Source organism: Thamnophis sirtalis, unplaced genomic scaffold (genome assembly GCF_051295495.1).
Source record: "Thamnophis sirtalis isolate CommonGarterSnake01/CBP01778 unplaced genomic scaffold, rThaSir2_p1.2 scaffold_4, whole genome shotgun sequence".
In the NCBI taxonomy this organism is placed as follows: Eukaryota; Metazoa; Chordata; class Lepidosauria; order Squamata; family Natricidae; genus Thamnophis; species Thamnophis sirtalis.
The window spans coordinates 50185098-50207888 of NW_028261384.1; the positions used below are offsets into that span (position 1 = coordinate 50185098).

Consider the following 22791-nt stretch of genomic DNA (forward strand, 5'->3'; position numbering starts at 1 on the left):
ACCTAAAAGGCAGTTCTGGTCTGGTTTTAAACAATGTGGGTTTTTTTGTTCATTAAATTTATATGTTACTCATTTCTCCAATAAAATGATTCTTGGTGGGTTACAGTTCATAAAAAGATAACCAGAAAAACAGTTAAAACTTTAAAACTATCATAAAAAAAACTATGCAAAATGCCAGGAACCAATCCCATCAACAATCTCTGATGGTCATGGTGAAAAAAATATTTTGTTTTCGTTAGGTCAGTAGACAGCCAATTTAAAAGTAGAGAACAAACACATATTATCATTGTAAATCTAGAGTGGCATGTTTTTTCTAATATAAAAGAATAATCTTTTTTGCTATACCTATGCTCAAAAAATCCTTAATTTTCCATATGATAAACTCCAAAAATTTGATCTATAATTCAGAATCCATTCTACTTTTTTAAACCAAGTATTCTTTTATAAATGATATTAATATTGTAAGGAGTATTAAACAAAAACAGAAGGTTAGTGTGGCAAGGCTATATCATATGAGCAAATAACCCTGCACTTTTATACTTCCAATGAAATAGTCAGCTAGTATTTTCTAAAGACTAAAACAGTGGGAAAATTTTTTGATTTACATTAATCTTATGATTATAAAAATATTAATACAGTTAGCACTCAGCACTCAGAATTGGGACCAGAATTGTCATTGCTACATGATATGATTATAAAGCACCATATCACATGATTGCATTGCTTAGCAATGGCAATTCTTGTTTGATGTCATTAAGTGAGAAGCACTCCATGCATGCATGGGTTTGTGCATATCTGTGCATGCGTGGGCTCTTGCACATTTCAGTTTGGGCATGCATACATAGGCAGTTTGGACACTCAGTATTTAAAAGATTCACCATCATTGCATTAGAACGTCAACTGTTTGATGAAGAGAGGCTAGATCAGTGATGGCTAATCTTTTCTGGACTGAGTGCCCGAAGTGCGTGTGCAAACGTACATGCCCGACCCCCCAAAGTGCAATTCGTGCCCCACCCCCACCCCCCACATATGTGTGCGTGCTCCCCGCATGCTCCCTGTGCATGCACCTCCACACACACCCCACAACCCATGCATGTGTGAGTGGTCCCCTGCATGCCCTCTGCCCCCCATGCATACGCAGCAGAGACTGGATGACCAGTTGAACCTGTCCTGGTAACCTTGATCTGGAGCAACAGCTCAGTTGCCCATGGAAAGGGCACAGGATGCCACCTGCGGCATGTGTGCCATAGGTTCACCATCACGGGGCTAGATGGAGTCTGAATCTAAAAAACACTAACCTCTTTCCAAAAAATATTTCCAACCCCTTTATTAAAAATTTAAATTCAAGAAAGATGAGATTGAAAAGTTGCATTTATATCAAAAATAAAAATTATTGTCTAATTAACATTAAGACTTACTGATTCAAATTTTCATTACAATAACTTTATACGGAAGATTAAATCTCCTTTGTGTTTTTGGGAAGAAGAATGGTGAATAGCAAAGATACAGCTGAGCAATAGCAATAATGTAGACAGAAAATATTAAGGAAAATTTATTAAAGATATTAAACATTTTAATAAAGAGGAAAACAAGCTAAGTTTCAAGGATTCCTCTTATGGAAAAATGGTATATAAATATATGCATTGGGGAATATTTGATTGATTGATTGATTGATTGATTATATGCAAGTCATCTTGCTGCCTGTTAAATATGTTAAATATGTTGATAATAAGGTTAATATTAAATATGGTTTCTGATACATATGCAGCGGTAAAAGAATAAAGAAAATGGAGTTCAGTTTTTGTCTCTAGGGCAGTGTTTTTCAACCTTTTTTGTGCAAAGGCACACTTTTTTCATGAAAAAAATCACGAGGCACACCACCATTAGAAAATGTTAAAAAAATTTAACTCTGTGCCTATATTGACTATATATAAAGTAATTCTCCCACGGCACACCTTACACTATGTCACGGCACACTAGTGTGCCGCGGCACAGTGGTTGAAAAACACTGCTCTAGGGTATTCCTAATAATTGTATCTTTAAACTGAACCACAGGCAAACTTGTAAACTTTTAAAGTAAATTCCATGTCCATTCTTGAAGCCATTCACTATCCACAAGTCTCCTAGTGGAAATTTTATATCTATGATTAGAAATACAGTATGTGTTATCTAAACCATTATAATAGTTTTCTGTATTGCCAGGAGAAGCTGTTTTAAAGCTCCAGTACTGTATAGAATGAATTTTCAAAGGGTTGCTATTGCTTACATTTATTATGTTCAGGGGAAAACAAAAAAGAAAATAACACTTGGCTATTTCTTTCTCAAGAGAACTTCCAGGACACATCATCTGTTTCACTTTCCAAGGGTTAATTTTAGATTTGATCAAGAAATAAGTAATAAGAAATTTCCCCAATCTCTGGTTCTTCTTTAGATCTAAGATTTATGCTGAACTAAGATGATAAAGTGTGTTCCTTTCTTTTTTAAAGATCTGATTTATTTTTTATACATCACTATTCTTTTCCAATGTTTACTGTAACTGTACTCTTTTATGTCATACATCCTAATTATCCCAAATCCATTACAACTATATTACATAGTAAGCCAAGTACAAGGCAAAAAAGTAAAAAGAAAATGAGAGGAGAAGAAAAGGAGCAGTGAACTGATTTAATTCAGCCTATAGAATTTCATTGCATTGAACCTATTTTCCACTTATGTCCTTCCTCGTGTCAAAGTAGTAGTATTGTTCTGTGTTGTAAAGTAAAGGTTCCCCTCGCACATATGTGTTAGTCATTCCCGACTTTAGGGGATGATGATCATCTCCGTTTCAAAGCTGAAGAGCCAGCACTGTCCAAAGATGTCTCTGTGGTCTAAGTGCCGAAGGCTCATGGAATGCTGTTACCTTCCCACCAAAGGTGGTCCCTATTTTTTTACTTGAATTTTTATGTTATTTCGAACTGCTAGGTTGGCAGAAGCTGGGGCAAGTAACAGGAACTCACTCCATTAAGCAGCACTAGGGATTCGAACTGTTGAATTGCCAACCCTTCTTAGCCACTGAGCCACCCCGTCTCTGTATTATAATATAGTACTGTTGTGTGTTATAGTGTAGTACTATAGTACTGTAGTACTAAGAAACATATCAGCACACAGAAATAGCAAATTCCCACAAAAAATAAATGCTAGCAAGGAGAATAAAAAGAGACTTCAAACATCAATCTTTGAAAAGTAAGTTTCAATCTTTTTAAATAAAAAGTTAGTTCTGCCCTCAAAAATTAAATTCCAAATCTTTGTCTTGTTTTAAATCCAAACTCCCAGATCACTATTTCCTAAATTCAAAATTGTTCTGAGCTATTGAAAGCTACCAAGACAGAAAGAATTATGTAATTGAGGAAAGCTTCTCTTGAACTTGAAGTTAGTCAGTTACTTAAAATGTTTAAGAAATGGGGAGGCCAGATCTAAATCTGTTTACCACAGCTTCTCAGCTGGCAATTTACTAGACCATTGAAGAAATCTCTCCCCACAACTCTCTCACAAGTGGCAGTTGTCTGGAGATTTCTTGATTTCTTGAATTCTCCTTGCAAATCTAGGACAACTTGCCATAGTCAATTTTCTGCTGCCAACTTGCCATAGCCAATTCACCACAGCTGAACCACCACGGCCACCTCATTGCAGAATAACTTGCCATGGCCAACTTGCAACAAGTCACAGGACAATTCAACATGGGATTAGTTCCTTTTATTCTTCATCAAAGCATTACAAAAGCTGGTAGTCATTGGAATGATTTCCTTTGATATAAGACATAATTTTGATGAAAACATAATCAACAAAAATAAAAGAAACTAAGTTAATCCTGTGGAATCCTGTTGTTCCCATATCATTCCTTAGGAAACTTCTGGCCTTAGGAAACCAGCCTGGGTCTCAAACAAATTGTGGGTGAGCTGCCTTCAACCTGCCATTTCTCCAGAAAGACATTCAAAAATACCCATAAATATATATATATATATAACAAAGGCAACAGTAAAAATATTGGGTTTCTGTCGTGATGGACTCTTGTGACGAGCCGATTGACAGATGTTGGAAGCAGTTAGCTTCCTCCCATATTTGGGGCTTACCAGGGGTTGTGACACTAATATATACCTTCTTCCCTGGCTTCAGCTGATAAGGAGGAGACCTGTGGCTTGATGGCTAAGACGTTTGCCTAAGATGCAATACAGCACAGGTTCGAATCCCAGTAAGGGTATGGCTAGCTGATGAGAGCTAAATAGCTTGAATTAGATCTATACTAGTCTCCCTTTATTTATTTATCAGCACAAATAAAAAAACCACACACATATATATATATATATATATATATATATATATATGTGTGTGTGTGTGTGTGTGTGTGTGTGTGTGTGTGTGTGTGTGTGTGTGTGTGTGTGTGTGTGTGTGTGTATACACACCTAATATGCCCAATTTCAGTAATCCTGCTATAATTCAAAATTCAAATCCGTGCTGATCATTATTCTTAGGAGAATCATGCTTAAATTCAAGCACCTGAAGCTAATAGGAAATTGGATTTAGGTGCCTTAATAACATATCTCAGAAGTAGCAAATCCTTAGTTGTTGATCCTACTGGAAATAAACTAAACTCTCCTATGAGCAGAGGTAGATGATTCTATCAGTTTCAGTTTCTTTCACTTGCATTCTCCAGGAGTGGGAGCCAGCAGGCACTACTTCTGGTTCGCTCTTGTGTGCACTTTACGTGCATGAGTAGTACAATTAAAATTGTTTTTTGTATGCACAGAAGTGAAAAATAAAATGGTGCTGCCGATGGCACTGACCGAGGAACTGGTTCAGGGGCATGGCAGGCCTGGATAGCTGCTGGTTCCAGCAACCCAGGCCACCAAATCACTACCGGTTCGGCTGAACCAGTAGAAACCCACCACTTGCATTCTCCCAAGTTAATGTTTGTTTCTCCATGGCAGCCAGTCTGCCCCAGATAGCAGCCATCAGGTTGCAGGTTAGCACCCCACCCTTGTGTGGGAGGGCCAGGCTGCCAATTTATCCCCCTGCCTTCATCCCTTTCTGAGCCTGGAGGAAGGAAGAAGATAGTAAGGAGATGGAATGGGACCTTTAGTAGCATGAGACTTCTGTCTGCCATGTGTAATGGATGATTGCGGAGGGGGAGTGCCAGTGGCTTCTGGCATTGCCAGAGGGGGTCAGAAACAGAACTTCTCTCTTGGTATCAGGTATAGATGCAATGAAGGGGAGAATGGGCAAAAAGGAAAGCTGCTGCTCAGCAGGATTTTTTAAAAACCTGTCAGAGGGTCTGGACAGAGGTTTCCAATTTTGATTCTTCCCCATCATTGCCTCTGTGTAGTTCTCCACTCACATCTCCCAGTTTGTGTGGGTGCACCCGCATGAGGGAAAGATGTCCTCCTGGCCCTGGTCCAAGAAGCATGTGTAGCTGCGGCTGGCAGCAGGCATAGTGGAGGGGGAGAAGCACATGATGCAGCCTTCCAGAAATGCCTACTCAATTCTACATGGCTGGAATGGGCAGAAGCTGCCCAGCACATCCAGCAGGCCAGACCATGTGCCTCCCGCCTGTGCCTTTGCCATGGTGACTGCTGCTTCCGTGGGCCAAGACAAGTTGAGGAAGTTGGTCAGACAGCATCAACGCACCTACTCCATCTCATTTTTGCTATCAGCTGGAAAGGCTGAGTAGAAGTGGTAGAGCATGGCCGGGCCCAGCAGGTAAAAGTCAAACACTATGAGTGGGGAAAACTGGATCTTCATCAGTACCATGGCTGCCCAGGCCCAGCCAGGATCGCATGCTCCCCCTCATATTTGTGCTGGGCCTGGGCAGCCATTGTACTGATGGGGATTCAGCTTTCCCCATTCAGGGTGGCTGACTTTTGCCAGCTGGGCCTAAGAGTGCTCTACCACCTCTACTCAGCCTTTCTAGCTGGCTGCTTCACCTCCTTTGGGTGGGTGGGTCTGCCGAGCGGTGGCAACAGCAGCCCACAGCAGGGACGAGGTGCATCAGGTGGATGACGGGAACAGACTCCATGTGGTAAGAGAAGTGTCTGAAATTGTCAGAGCGATATGTATACTTAGAGCAATTGTCTCATGAACTTTTTATACTGAAAACAATTACTCCAATTTAAGCATGAAGTTTCTAATTGTTCCCCCCCACCTTTTTTTGCACAATGTATTCAGTCTCCGCCAGTGGTGGGTTTCAAAATTTTTTAGAACCTCTTCTGTAGGTGTGGCCTGCTTTGTGGGAGTGGCTTGCCAGCCATGTGACTGGGTGGGAGTGGCTTGCCAGCCATGTGATTGGGTGGGTGTGGCCAACTTATAAAATGTAGTGAAACTCACTTAACAATGCTCTTGATTAACAACCAAAATGTTGGCTCAGGAACTCTGGCTTGAAGTGTGCAAGTCTTAAAGCTGTCAAGTTACAAGACCCCTGCATCCCTAATCCTTTAGAAAAAAAACCTCAGTGGTGTTCAAACTTGACAGGTTTAAGACTTGTGGACTTCAACTCCCAGAATTTCTCCTCTTGCTCTTCATCTTGATGATCTTGATGATGTGTGGACAGGCGGAGGGAGGGAGCTGGAACCGATTCTAAATGGCACTGTAGATTTGTGGAACCTCTTCTATAGAAGAGGTTAGAACTGGCAGGAACCCACCCCTGGTCTCCCCTGTCCCTTTCACTCTAGCTTTCAAGTCACTTTAAAACATTTTGAAATTTAAAGTACAGCACTTTAATCATAAAATATTTACAAATAGAAACTGGATGATATTTCCCCAATTGCTTAATCTTTTGAAGTTACATTTTTTTAAAAATAACTCCTAATGGGTCTTCGTGAATGCCCGTGGACACTGTAAATCAGCAATGTCATATTAAGTCATTTCTTTTTCATCATTATGAATATTCTTCTTTTAGTGGTCTACTCCATTTTAGAATACTGGACATTTCTCCATAAATCTCACTAGATTAGAAGAAGACTTTGCTGATGGTTAAAAAGAAGAAAGATAATAAATGAGAAAAAAATCATTTTAAATTTTAAAAGAATTTCTATTTCCATGCCATTTTAATGGCATGCCTGTAACAAAAAAATACTATCTCTTCTTCTCCCTAAAAAGTTTCATTTTCTGAGTAATTGCCATAATATAGAGAAATATTGTTATGTAATAAAAATATGATTTGTAATGAATAAATGCTTCATTTGAAATAGCACACAATTCCTAGAACAATTGGCAAAGTCTCCCATAAGGTTATCATTTTTTTTAGTTAATTGTCTTTCTTAGTGCAGAAGTATAGAATGCAACCCAGTGAAGTTGGGATGTGGTCTATCTGTTGATAGCTCTTCACCAAGTCTCATGGAGCAAGTCATGATTTTATCAAAAACTGAAACGTAAATTTTGTCCCTTGTGTACATAGGTGCAAGCATCATGATGCTTGGATAGAATGGGGTGGTTTGTATCATGCCATACAGGTATTCTCAATTTACAACTATTTGTTCAGCAAGCATTTGAAATTACAGTTGTGCTGAATAAAAGGAATTTTGACCCCTACTCAAAGTTACAAACATTGCAGTGCCTCAAGAATCACTTGATCAGAATTTGGGCACATAGTAATGTGCTCACATTTACAATTATGGCACTATAACTAACCACAACCTATCCATGGTAGAGCACTGTAGCTTCCACCTACATATTCTCTCCTTTGACTTACATTACTGGGTGTGAAGTAGAGACTCAGGCCTCCAGCAGTCTCAGCCATCTGCCACCACTACAGGGCTTCAACTCTACTATTGCTGCCACCCATTAATTCTGCTTTGCACTGTTTCCCAAGGTGTGCCAACCTTGGGGAATATTGCATTTGCCTCCACTGTCCAGAAAGACCCAAGGATATGTTTCATGCTGCTTACTGTCAAGCATTTTTCTCAAGCTGTGGAGAGGTCGACATGGCCCATACAAGGTAGCTCCCAGTGGGGACATATAGTTCTCAGACTGTTTCCACAGGAGTTTTTGGAGGTTCTGCAAGAATTCACATCTGACTTCCTTATTGTACTGGCTTCCAGAGCCTTTGGAGTTGGACAACTAGAGAAAGTTTGGATAGGGGGAGAAAGACCACCTTTATTTTATGATAGTAAAATATAGTGCAATTTGAAGTTTTGGTTCCAACTTTAGTGCCTAAAATAACAGGTGCAGCTCTATCACCTTATAGCTGCTCTGAGTAATTACTCTCTTCTGTGGAGTATCCTCCTCTGTCTAATAGAATTAATTTAAGGAAAACTAATCCATCTGTTTAACCTCTTGTGCACCATTTTGGGTAATCTCCAAATCCATAGTGTCTCTTTACTGAATAACATTATAGAAGCATACAATATGTTAATTCTCTACATGGTCTTAACTACTGCCTTAAGGAAAACAAAGCAAAACAAAACTAATTAAAATAAAAAGTTTTGTTAAAATATTCATCTGGGTAAGATTCTCCATGCAATGTAGGAAGAGAGCCATGTCAGTAATTTTAAAAAAAAGAGTTCCAGTAGCACATTTTTGACTAATCAAGTTACTGATTTATACCTTTTATTAAAATTTGTTGATTGGAAAGGAAATCCTATGTAATCAGTGTCCTGTAATCACAGTCAACTAAATATTATTAAAGTTTCCTTGCTAACCTACTCCAAACACAAATTAAAAGTAGAAGAATATCTCCCTTTCAGGCTTTTATTCTCTATGTGCTTGGGAAAGATTAGTGCTTGAGGCAAATACCGTATTTTTCGGACTATAAGATGCACCAGAGTATAAGACGCACCAAGATTTTCAAGAGTTAATTTTTTTAAAAAGTCTTTGCCCTCCCCAGGAGCATACTACAGGCCTGCCAAAGCCTCTGCACACCCCATTTTTTGTGAAAAACAGGGCATGCAGAGAGTTTGGCAGGCCTGCAAAGTGCTCTTGGGAATGGGGAGTGCAAAAATGTGATGTGTGGGGGGTTTGGGAAGTGAAAAAACAGGCCTGTCCTGAACTGCGGCTAAAAAAGAACTCCCGCCTGACCTAGAGAATTCCTGCCTGTCACATGGCAAATGTCCTCGACAACCTGGACTCGGAAGGCTTAGCTTCAAGAAAAGGCAGGTTGTTAAAGGCAGGTTCCTTAAATTGCTGATGCAGCACGATTTCTACTCACGGGGGAGGGGAGATTGTGCTGTGATTGCAAAGCCTGGGGGAAGATGGGGGGGGCGCTTGGAGGAAGTTGCTACGCTGTGTTGTGGGCTTTCTGAAACTGAACAGCTCAATCTTCCTAAAGGGTAAGGATTTTATTGATCTCAAATCCACTTTTCTCTACACCTCCCATGGCAGGGCAGGACTAAATATTTCTCTGCGTGCTTTATTTTTTCCTCTTTCCCTCTGGTTTTTAACTTCCCCAATCTAGCGTCCCAAGAAAAGCCTTCATGGAGAGCAGATCGGTCCTCTTCCCTTCCTCCACCACCACCCCAATCTGCCTGGATCTGTCATACAATGCTTATTGCTATTGCTGCTATTGCACCTAGCTACTGTATCTCTTTGCTGCGTGACAGATCTGGGTGGATTGGGGGAGGTGGAGGAAGGGAAAAAGACCGATCTGCTCTCCACAAAGGCTTTTACTCAGGACACTAGATTGGGAAGTTAAAAACCTAGAATGTGATACAATCAAGCTTGATTCAAAGGCTTTGGCTCTTGAGAAAAGCCTTCATGGAGAGCAGATCGGTCCTCTTCCTTTCCTCCACCCACCCCAATCTGTCCAGATCTGTCATGGGCATAATAGCAGCAATAGCAATAAGCACTGCATGACAGATCTGGTAGATTGGTGGGGGTAGAGGAAGGGAAGAGGACCAATCTCTCCATGAAGGCTTTTCTCAGGATCCACTTTCTCTTTGGAAAAGGCTATTAGCATCGTCTCCCTGGAGCCTGGCACCTGCTTTTGCCCTGAGACTAAGGAAGTGGGTGTCAGGGTTCCAAATAACATCCAAAATTAAATCAGAGTCCAAGGCAAAGTATTGCTCAAAGTTCCAATTTATTAAGAGAGCCATGTTGGCACATCTGGAAAAAAATGAATCTGAAGGCTTCCCGGTTTTCCTACCCAGTTGAAAGTTCAAAATCTTGCCCCCCCACACACAAGTCCATCACATGTCCAATCTTCCACTGCCATGCTGGCAGCTTCCAGGTGCAGATGTGCAAAGACAAAGGATGACATTGGCTTTCTAGAAAGAATTTTGTTATGGCTACATATCACCTACCTCCGTACAATCTCCCCTCCCATTTTCCCACAATAGAAAATGCAAAATAGAATACTAGAAAGTGTGGCATGCCTGATATACACAAGAAAATATGGCTGCAGGCCTGTCAGTGGGGTTGCGAGAGGGCTGTGAACAAGCCCAGTTGTTCAAGGAGGCAGCCTTACCAGGTCATTTTCTTTGGGCTTCCTTTCACTGCTCAGACGCCGCTGCGAGAAACCGTTAATCCAAATGGAAGGGATCGCTACCCCTACTCGCCCAATGGGCCATTCCCAGTCTAGCACAGAAGGGGCCATTCAGCAGCCCACATGTGTCTTTCCCTCCTCACTGAAGAGAAGAAGCGAGCCCACTGCTCCTTTGGCGAATTGGCTCTGCATCGCCACCAGTCAGAGGGAAGTGGAAAAATAAAGCGCGGAGAGAAATGTTTTGTCCTGCCCTGCCAAGCAGATTTGAGATCGATTAAAGCCTTACCCTTTAGGAAGATCGAGTCCATCCAGAATTTTGGAAAGTACAGTACAGTGCAGCAGCTTCCTCCATGCCCCACGCCCCAGCCTTCCCCCCAGGCTTTCCATCACAGCACAATCTCTCCTCTCTCCCTGTGAGTAGAAATTGTGCTGCGTCAGCAATTTAGGGAACCTGCCTTTAACAACCTGCCTTTTCTCAAGGCTGAGCATTCCGGGTCCAAGTGGTCAAGGACATTCATCATGTGACAGGCGGGACTTCTCTACGTCAGGCAAGAGTTCCTTTTTAGCTGCAGCTTGGGATGCCAGCAGGAACTGCATGTGGATCCACCCTCAAGAGAATCAGGATGCATGGGGCAGGGTTTATGGAGGCCAATAATGGCTGTATTTGGTGTATAAGACGCACCAACATTTCCACCGTCTTTTAGGGGGGAAAAGAGTGGCATCTTATCCTCCAAAAAATACGGTAGCTATTGAGAGTCACTTGATGAGGAGCTACAGAAACTGATAAAATAAATTTGGGATTGAGGAATGGGAAAGAAAATGAGAGTATTGTAGAAATTATTGAGCTGTCTCAAAGAGCTGATTTTTATTAAATTTACAGTAAACCCATTCTATTCTCCCTTAGCTAGTTTTATCCATAGGCATTCAAATGGCAAGGAAAGTGTGAGAAAAAAAATCATCTATCTTTTAAATCATTATCTATCTCTCTGATATCTTGTCCATGCTTTAAAAAGAGATGGACAAATTTTGGGGTGTGATCATAAACCATGTGTCAGCACTGACAAAATCTATATTGCCAAATTATGATACTTTTCTTTTAAAATAAATAGCAATAGACTTAAGTTCAGGTTCAAGTTCATTAGTGCGCCCTTGTTACTGCAAATATATTCATATGATGTCATATATATAAATTATAAATATATAAATCTATGCATTTTTATATAAATATCTAACTTTGTGTGTGTGTGTGTTTGTATAGCTACATTGATTGATACAAATATAGATATTTGCCAAAATGGTCCCAATAGTGGTATCATTCAGTCCTGTGACTCATAAGCTGGGAAAATGGCTCCAGCAGATCCCAGGAACAATATCAGAGAGTCTCTGTCCAGAAGAGCGTATTGCTAACATACCAGCAGAACCCTCAAACTCCCAAGTCTCTGGTTGAGGACCCAAAATTGATATATATCAAATTAGGAGTGAGAAGGAATTTGGAAAATTAATAATAATAGTAAATATTTGTTTTATATACTGTATTGTTCGGAGTATAAGATGCACACACACACACAAAAAAAGATCATGGAAATGTTGGTGCATCTTATATATTGAATAGAAGCCCTGCCCCCACATCCCAAAACAATGGAGGTGTTTTTGCCTTCCTCCAACTCCCAGAAGCACTCTACAGAATTCAGCAGGGAGGGAAGGCAAAAATGCCCCTGTTTTTGCAAAAAACTTTGAATTTTTTGGAAAAAAAAATGCTACTTATTTTTAAAAAAATACAAACAGCAAAAAAAGTATAAAATAAATTATTTGCCATTACATGGAAATTAGTCACCAGAGATTAAATGAGGTTTACATACATGGACTGTAATCTATAATTCAGTATGTGAACAGTATTTGATTTCAATTCTGATTTCCTCCAACATGATTACTTGCTCCAAATTATCCAGGCAGAATTAAAATAACAAAATTGCCTCCAAAGATTTAAATGGATATTTACAAAACTATCATAATGTTTACAGTAAAAGTAAACATTAAATTTAAACACTAAAAGAACAGTCAACAATAAATACAAAATCTCCTCTCTGTTATCTTCACCCTAGTAACAGTTGACACGCAGATGACATTATTTCTTTATTGTGCGGGAGGAAAGAAATTCATCCAAGTCAATTTAAGCTTTGCTTGTTCTCTTTAAATATTTAATTACTTTAATTTTTCAGAACAACAAAACAAACATTCATCAAATGAAACTAAACCTGTCACCTACATCTGTTGTTATCCTGCTGTTTTCTTGCATAATTCAATTTAATACATTTAAAGTGTACTCTTCATTAACATTCTTTTATATGGTGAGTTTACACTGTAGAGAAGGGTAAGGAGCCAAGCAAGAAGTTGAAATGAAAAGATATGACTTTTGTTCTTGTTTTCCCTTTTTGTCTGTACAATGTTGCTTATTTTAATATATTTTTAATATTGACAGTCCTATGACTCCTAACTAAATATTGAAATCCATCTGTCTCTAAAATGAATAATTTTTCAAATGTTATCAGACATTTCATTCCAGGTGTTGTCTTTCCCTTACGTCTTTGCTCTGTTACAATATGTTTTTGTACTCTTTCTGTCAGCCTCATATATGAACAACATAGTTACAAATAACAATAGACAGTATTGTAAATACCTGCTCGGCAGAATAAGTCTTCAAGAGACCAGCAGAGTTGTAGTGATTGCTCAGTTTGACCAATTTATTATCTAAACCAGACATGTCAAACTCAATGCCTGCTGGCCAGATTCAGCCCATGATGCGATTAGATAGGCCGCATTGGAAACTGCAAGGGGCTGGAGCCCCTGTGACCTTGACATGGCCCAGCTTGCCCAAGCACTCTCCCTGGCCATCTAAACAGGAGGTGACAACCATGCGGGTGTTGATAGTGCCTGACATCAGCTGCAGCTCATTGGCCTCATCTTATCCTGCTCAGCCCCATCAAGCCTTGCCTCGGCTGGTCTTCTAGAAGCGATCACAGGGGGAGAAGGGCCAGCCAAGCAACTTGCAGCAGTGGCGGTGTACTGAAGCGATCTCAGGAGGATGACACCGGTCAAGCAACGGAGGCTTTTGAGTAATAACTACAGGTTGGAAGTTTTAGATTCAGCTCTGCCTTTGTCTTCTGGAGATAAAACTGTTTTAAGAGAGCTCTCCTATCATATAAATGGGGCAAGCCATTGCTGCCACATTTGAGGATCTGTGTGGCATCCATGCTGCTGAGGGAGACAAAACCGCAGGCAAGCAGGTAGACAGGGCAGGCTTCAAACTAATTTTCTGCTCAGAAACAATTTTAGAGGCTTCATTTAGATCTCCCCCCCCCCCAAATGCCCCTGCAATATGATTCTGGCAGTGTGCATGAGTGGTGCAGGGGGGGAAATGTAAATGAAGTATCTGAATTGTTTCTGGGAATAAAATTAGGCTGAAACTTGCCTTACATGCATCTTTGCGGTCCCTCAGCAGCATGGGTGCCACAGAGATCTCCAAATATAGCAGCAATGACTTGCCCAATTTTAATGGTATGAGAGGTGTCCTAACACAGTTTTATCTCCAGAAGACAAGGACAGAGGACAGAGCTGACTCTAAAGTTTCCAACCTGTAATAATTCCTCAAAAGTCTTTGCTGCTTGCCTGGCGCCCCCCTCCCTTCCTGTGATCACTTCTGCATGCGACTGCTGCACGTTGCTTGGTGCCCCCCTGCAATTGCTTCTGTGAGTCCAGTTGAGGTGAGGCATAGCGTGGAGAGGCTGGACAGGGGAGGTCGGGGTGAAGCCAACAAGTTGCAACTGCTGTCAGGTCCTCACCATTTCCAGAGTTCTATCTGTGGGCCAGATAGAACTGCAGGCCTTAAATTTGACATTTCTGAGTTAGCTGATGTGACTTGTTCCATCCCGACCCAGCAGCACCATTGGTGAAATTCAAACTTTTTTACTAATGGTTCTGTTGCTTGGTGGGCATGTCAGGGGAACGATCCTGCAAAATCCCCATTCCCTCCCTACTCAAGGGGAAGGCTACTGCAAAATCTGCATTCCCACCCCACTCTGCGGCCAGCCAGAGATGGTATTTGCCAGTTCTCTGAAATTTCCGCTACTGATTCTCCAGAACCTGTCAGAATCTGCTGAATTTCACCACTGAGCCGCACCCAGAGAGCGGTGTGGAACCAGTGATGCCCACATAGTGTTACATGTATAGTCTTATAGTTGCTTTTTCAAGGCAACTATAATGCTGATGGAGCTTTCAATAAAATGGAGTTTGACACCCTGATCTAGACTTTTGTTTGGCCTTCTTAACTGTTCCCTTCTTAACTATCTATTTTCAAACCTAAAGCAGCAGTAGTACAGATAGTCTTTGACTTACAACCACAATTGAGCCCAGAATTTATGTTGCTAAGTTAGAAATTTGTAAAATGAGTTAAATTTTACATCTTTTGTCCACATTTGTTAAGTGAATCCTCGTAGTTGTTAAATTAGGTTAAGTGAATCTGGCTTCCCCATTGACTTTGCTTGTCAGAGAGTTGCAAAACAGGATCACACAATCCCCAGAACTCTGCAACTGTCATAAATATGAACCATTTGTCAAGCACCCGAATGTAAATAATATGACCATGGGCGTGCTGCAATGCTTGTAAGTGTGAAAAATGGTCATAAGTAACTTTTTTCAGTGCCATTGTAACTTTGAATAGTCACTAAATGAACTGTTGTAAGTTGAAAATTGCCTGTATACCATTAATGTAAAATCTGATTTTTTTTCCCAATACAAAATACAGTCTAGCAAGTATGGGGCATTGCAACAAGTTTCTCTTTTTCTTAAATTTTAATTATATAATCTAGTGATATATCATAGTCCAGTAGAGTGATGCAGTTCCCGAAAATTTCAGATATTTTTGATGTTTAGTTTCTTCCATTCTTGCCAGATCCAACCAATTTTCATATTTGGGTTTTGTTTTTTTAGCTGGTTGGCTGGCTTTCTCTGCATACCAAATTTAGTCCTGTTCTGTTTTCAGAGAATTATCTTGCTGATGAAAAGAAAAGCAGATGGGCAGAATCTGAATCTCATTTGCATAATTTCTTTTGAACTTTTTTTTATTGGGAAGAATAAAAAAACAAAATGCATTTGGTCATATCAGGGCTATAGACAGGAAAAGAATGAAATAAACCAAGATTTTTCTCTTTTCCCCCTAATTTCTGAAAGTTATTTTAAAGGGAAAGAACTTATTTCCTTCTACTTCTGCTGCAAACGTTTTGTTGCTCCACACTTAGATCATGCTGTTTTGCCTTATCATCTGGGAGAAGGGTCCTTCCTATGTAACAAAGAAATACCACTGGCATCCACTAGGGTGTGTTTTTTTTGTTTTTTTACAAATCCCTTTGCTAGCTTTCATTAGAGCTGCTGATGCTTTTCTGTAAGATCAGAAACTATAAGGATTCACAATATCATAGTTACTGCCAGTATTTCATCAAGAAGGTCCCTCTGCCTTTTGGGAGTCTCTGAAATTTCAGAGTTTTGCATTTTTAAGTATAAATTATTCATAAAATAAAGTGTAAGACTATTTTTTTCCACTTGAATTTCATTTTGTTAGATAGGGTCCAGTATTCAAGTCTGTCATAATTAAGGTGACCAGATTTTCAGATTGGTAAAGAGGGACACCTTTGACCGGGGGTGGGGAGGGGCTTTATTAAAAATTTTATACGGAGCAAATTTTTTTTTTCATATAACGCAAAAATAGTATTGTAATATTTTTTTATTTCAACATAACTACAATTTACAAATATAAATTGTAACTGTTGCCAAACATCAAAATTTTGATCACGTGACCATGAGGATGCTGCAACGTCGCTAAGTGTGAAAATGGTCGCTAAGTGTGAAAAATGATCATCAGTCACTTTTTTCAATGCCATTGTAACTTTGGTCACTATACCACCTTTATTGCCACAGTTCTTAAGTGAATAACTGCAGCTGATAAGTTAATAACATAAGTGAATCTGGTTTCCCCATTTGACTTTGTCAAAAGGTGATTATATGACCCCAGGACACTGAAACCATCATAAATTCGAATCTGTTGCCAAACATCAAAATTTTGATCACGTGACCATGAGGATCCTGCAACGGTCGCTAAGTGTGAAAATGGTCGCTAAGTGTGAAAAATGGTAATCAATCACTTTTTTCAATGCCATTGTAACTTTGGTCACTATACCACCTTTCTTGCCACAGTTCTTAAGTGAATAACTGCAGCTGGTATTTTGTATTTTGGATAGAATCTTTTTTTAAATAGTCTAAGACAATTTAAAAAAAGAATCCACACAGAATAAATTGAAGTAAAACGTTTCAAACTATTCCACACAGAATAAATTGAAGTAAAATTATTTTTAAAAATTCTATGCACAATATATTTCAAAGTATTGTGCATAGAATTTTTAAAAATGGTTTCACTTCAATTTATTTTGCATAGAATCTTTTTTTAAATAGTCTTAGAAAATTTTAAAAAAGAATCCACACAGAATAAAACTATTTTAAAAAATCCTATGCACAATAAATAAAATATTATTTTAAAATACATAAAAAAATAAAAGAAAAAAACCCAGCTCACTTACCAGCAGGCAGGCATTCCAAGTCAATCCAGAATGATGTAGATGTTAATACAAAGAACTGAACAAATTAAAATGGTGAAATTATTAGTCCCTGGGAAACATTTTTCAAAGAAACTTTGCCACCATTTTTTCCACACGAGCCGACCTCCAACCTCCGTGCCCCTCCCCTCTGGGAAATCCAGGAGGAAACAGTCCTTACTTCTCTAGCCAAGTATTTCCTGCAGCTCTATGGTACTGGTATCTTTTCTTATAAAATGAGGTAAAAGGGGTGCAGGAGGGTTCGTTTTCTTGCTTTAACGTTTTAATATCTTCAATGAAAGTACTGAGACATAGAGAGGGATTAGACAGGGTGTCTTTTGTCTTACCCCGGTTGGGATTTCTTAAGCAAATCCACTGGGCTTTCAACATGAAGCCAGAAAATCGGGACTTTTTTAAAACAGCCCGGGACATGGGACAAATTGTTAGAAATCGTGACTGTCCCACAGAAATCAGGATGTCTGGTCACCTTAGTCATAATCCATCTGGATATTGAGCCTATCATCTAGAGTGTTGGCTATTCCTGCCAGCTTAATGTCATATGCCAAAGGAATGGGAAGTTTAGGCATGGACTTTTGGTCACAGCCCATTTAGAACCTAGCTTTCCTCCTTTGATGATCCTCCCCTTGCCATTCTCCACAGAAAATGGCCCTTTGTCCCTGCCCAGTCACTCAAGCACCCTTTGACCCAGGCCTTTGGCTGCATGGGGGCAATAGGATGGCAGGCAAAAGCAATGGTGCTTGTGAGGGCACCATGTGATACTTTTTTTTTAAGTACTGTGACTGCTATGCAAGTTTTAGGGATCTGCAGATCTGTCACCAGGAGCAGAAGGAGGGGGTAGTAGCAGCCTCCAGGGCTACTGTGGAGCAGACAGGAAAGAGTGTGTTGGGGGGCACTTGGAAGGGAGGGAAGGGCAACTCCAGGGGGCTTTACAAAGACAGCTGGCTTGCAACTAAGTCAGCTCCAACAAAAGAGGAAATAAGGAACGAGGCCGGTGCAGCTTCTGGCATTGCAGGGAGGGCTGGGAGATCATGCAGGTGAGCAGGAAGCCCAGCACTGCTTCTGGCACTGCGGGGGAGCAGGTAAGCAGCAAGGCCAGCACTGTTTCTGCAATTGCAGGGGGCTATGGGAGTCACACAGCAACTGGCAAGGCTAACACATCTTCTGGCAATGCAGGGGTGGGGAGTGGGAGTGGCTGGGGAGGACCATGGAAGAGCTTAAAACTTCTTCTGGCTGCACGCCCTACCCGATCAGGTTGTGTCGGACCGTGGAAAGGGCTGATGGATTTGTTTGTTTTCGGTGCACCATCCTGAAACCAATGGGGGGGAACGGAGAAGGTGATTGGGATCTTGGAGCAGTACCTGTGCTGCTTCGTGAATCAGCAGCAGAACAACTGGGCCGACTACCTGCCTGAGGAGGAGTTTGCATTTAACAACTCACAGCACACCTCCATGTGGACAACACCCTTCCTGGCTAACGTTGGGTATCACCCTCGCTTCTTTCCTCTTACTCCAGTTGACTCCTCAGTCCCCGCAGCACAACACTTCCTCTCGGAGCTATAGGTGGCCCACCAAGTGGTGCACCGCTATCTGACTCAAGCCAAAGAGGACTACAAGAGGGTGGCAAACAGGTCTCGGTGTGTGGTGCCAGAGTTGGCTGTTGGAGATCACATGTGGCTGTCCATGAGACAGCTTCTGTCCCACTGGCTGGCTAAGAAGTTGGACCACTGTTACCTTGGGCCATTCCCAGTGGAGGCCGTCATCAACCTGGTGGCCTATCGCCTGACCTTGCTGCGCTCAATGCGAGTGCACCCGGTGTTCTATCGCTCGCTCCTGGTCCCTGAGTGGTCAGATTGTCCTCTCCACCCACCTTCTCCACCCCAGCCATCACCACATGAGGCGGAGAAGCAGCTTACACAATTATTGCAAGGAACTAATAAGGATCTATTACTGCAGTTAACTCCTTGAAGGACTATTGCCTGGACTTTTAGGTGGGTGAATGCAATTAATTCACAAGAGGTAAATAAAGGGGTTTTTCGTGACTGAGTCAGAACACTCCTGTCTCTTCCTCTTGTTCAAGAAAGCATGGACTCTCGAAACTTTAGCATTTCAAAAGGAAAGTTTTATTGAAAGGATGTGAATCAGTGGTGTGTTCCGGATCCCGGTGCAACCAGTACGGTGCAATGGGGCCTGGCGTCTCCCACATGCATGTGCACAGAACGCGCTCACATGCATGCATCAGGCACATGTGTCCTTACCTCCATGATGCCTCCACGATGCCTCCGTGATTCCTCCGCAATGCTCCAGCTGCTTGGCAGAGTGTCACGCAGACACCCTATGCTCCATGCACAGAAGCACCGAAGAGCTCAAATACAGGTAAGGAGCTTGGGCAGGTGGGCAAGTGAGCCCTCCAGAGCACCATACTGGAACGGTACCTGGTGCTCCCGGCAGGCACCGGTATCCTTGTACCAGGACGTACCGCCTGCAACCAACCACTGATGTGAATGCAAGACAATGCAAAGCAAGTTCTGAATTCCCTCCAGGTAATTCCATTAGGATAAAGTGGTTAGAAACCCCTCCTCAACATTGGTTTGATGTTGAATGAGTCATTCCACAGGAGTGAAGATGTATGTGTGTGCATATATGCATATTCAAATACAATACATTTATATATGTGTGTGTGTGTGTGTGTATAATATTTGCATTAGATAACTATATATAGAATTGTAACTTAATTTTATTATTATAGTCATATCATTTTTCTTTATTGTATTTTTTTACTTTTTTGTTTTGCACTTTTATGTGCTTTTTCTTTTCTTTGATAACATGTGTCACTTTCACTATCATCTTTGTGCTTTTCTTTTGTCTTTTATGTTGCTAATTATAAAGTAATAAAAATAAATAGTATGGAGTAATACTATACATATATACACACCAGTGGTGGGTTTCAAATTTTTTTTTAGAACCTCTTTTGTAGGTGTGGCCTGCTTTGTGGGAGTGGCTTGCCAGCCATGTGATTGGGTGGGTGTGGCCAACTTATAAAATGTAGTGAAACTCACTTAACAATGCTCTTGCTTAGCAACCAAAATGTTGGCTCAGAAACTCTGGCATTTGAAACATGCAAGTCTTAAAGCTGTCAAGTTACAAGACCCTTGCACCCCTAACCCTTTAGAAAAAAACCTCAGTGGTGTTCAAACTTGACAGCTTTAAGACTTGTGGACTTTAACTCCCAGAATTTCTCCTCTTGCTCTTCATCTTGATGATCTTGATGATGTGTGGACAGGCGGAGGGAGGGAGCTGGAACCGATTCTAAATGGCACTGTAGATTTGTGGAACCTCTTCTATAGAAGAGGTTAGAACTGGCAGGAACCCACCCCTGGTCTCCCCTGTCCCTTTCACTTTAGCTTTCAAGTCACTTTAAAACATTTTGAAATTTAAAGTACAGCACTTTAATCATAAAATATTTACAAATAGAAACTGGATGATATTTCCCCGATTGCCTAATCTTTTGAAGTTACATTTTTAAAAAAATAACTCCTAATGGGTCTTCGTGAATGCCCGTGGACATGGTAAATCAGCATGTGACCGGGTGGGAGTGGTTTGGTAGTCATGTGACTGGGTGGGAGTGGCCAACTTGTAAAATGTGATGAAACTCACTTAACTACACTTTTACTTAGCAACCAAAATGTTGGCTCAGAAACTCTGGCATTTGAAACACGCAAGTCTTAAAGCTGTCAAGTTACAAGACACTTGCACCCCTAACCCTTTAGAAAAAAAAAACAGGGGTGTTCAAACTTGACAGCTTTAAGACTAAGGTTTAGATAGGACTCTTAGAGGCAGGCGGGGCGATTGGTGAGCCAGCCAATCAGTGAGCGGCATGCAGGGCAAGTGTGGTGCGGATGGGCGGGGGGGGGGGAAAGGAGTTGAAACTGGTTCTAAACGGCATGGTAGATTTGTGGAACCTCTTCTATAGAAGAGGTTAGAACTGGCAGGAACCCACCCCTACACACACACACACACACACACACACACACACAAAACCTATATTTGTTTAACCTACTATATTCTATATGAATCAATTCCAGTTTCTTAGAACTGATTCATACAAATTCTATGTCTATGGGCTGCTCATTGGTGGCATGTGCAGTCAATACCAATTTGGTAGCAGTAAAGTCTCAGGCTAGAAAGTGGGAGAACATGAACTCAATTCTCATTTTAGCTATGATAGCCAGTAATCTAGCTGAGTAAACTTGGATCAGTCACTCTCTCTTAGTCCAACTCACATCACAGGGTTATTATGAGGAAAAATAGGAGGAGGAAGGTGTGTTGGATATGTTTGCAACTTGGAGTTATTTGTAAAAATGATAAGGCAGGATACAAATAAATAAATAAAAATCCACTGAGTGAAAGGAGCCATGAATTTATCTTTCCAGTGCTGCAATATTAGTTCTTTGAACATATTAAAAATATGAAGAATCCATTTACATTGTCAAATCATGAAGTTCTAAGTAGTAGGTATATAATTCAAAAAAATATTATCCACTGAAAGGTTTAGCTTTTGTCACAGAATTATATTTAGATAATTCATTACATTCTCCTAAAAGTTAGGAAATGTAAGACATAAGTGAAGCATTATCCTTATTATATTTTCAACAAAGTACTGGTTTTGATCATCCTTTTTCTATATGAACAAAATGGAGACCAATAAATCCCAATTTTCATTTTGTACCGCAAGATATAATTTGATGTCCATTTATATTTCTATAGAATTTAATTTAATTTGATTAATGGCGTGGTGGGTTCCTTACAGGCTTACTACCAGTTCGCTGAGAGGGTGTTTTGTATGCGTACTGCTTGCTTCACTCATGTTCACACCACACATTGCTGCACATGCACAGTTGACTGAAAATTGTTCTGCGCATGTGCAGAAACATGCCAGCAATGGCATTAGAGACTGGGGAACCAGTTCAGGGGTGTGACACTTCCGGGTCACTGCCGGTTCCACTACTGGTTCAGCCGAACCGGTCCAAACCTTAGGAACCCACCACTGGATTGGTGGGTGCACTTGCACCCACATAGCTCCATTTGTGCAAGTACAGATGCACTACCCTCCACTTGTGTGATTGGCAGGCACTTGTACTCATGTGTGAAACTCCACTCATTTGAGTGGAGTACACTTGCACTCATGCTAAGTTCCACTCTCACAAGCTCCCTCCACTCACACAAGTGGAGCTTCATGTGCACCACTTGCTCTTCTCTACCACGGCCCTATAGTGGGCTGCAACCTGGGGGTTGGGAACTCCTGATCTAGGCAATATAAAAAAAAGGTAGTCTGCAGATTTTACTATATGACTATAAGACTATAGTCTTATATGACTATAAGAGGCAGTGCTTATCTCCACTTCAAGACCAATATGACATCCACTATGGCGCCACCCCATCTAGGCAATATAGAAGAAATCTTTACTCATTTATTTCATAACTTATCCATATCAATTCGGTTTATGATAACATAAATCTATAGAAACTATCTATAGAATATCTATAGTATTTTTTTTTAGTTTTAAAGGCTTTTACAAGTAGTCCAGTGTTTATAAATTTATTTTTATTTTGTTTTATTTATCACATTTTAAAACCACCCATCTCCTTCACAGAGCGATTCTGGACAGTTAAATTTAAAGATTTA

The 22791-nt window shown here is 40.6% G+C and overlaps 1 protein-coding gene across 2 annotated transcripts in view; it reads left to right on the forward strand.

The window, feature by feature from the left end:
* RBMS3 (RNA binding motif single stranded interacting protein 3) overlaps window positions 1-22791 on the forward strand; it is a 463288-nt gene that overhangs the window by 337089 nt on the left and 103408 nt on the right. The window lies entirely within an intron of this gene.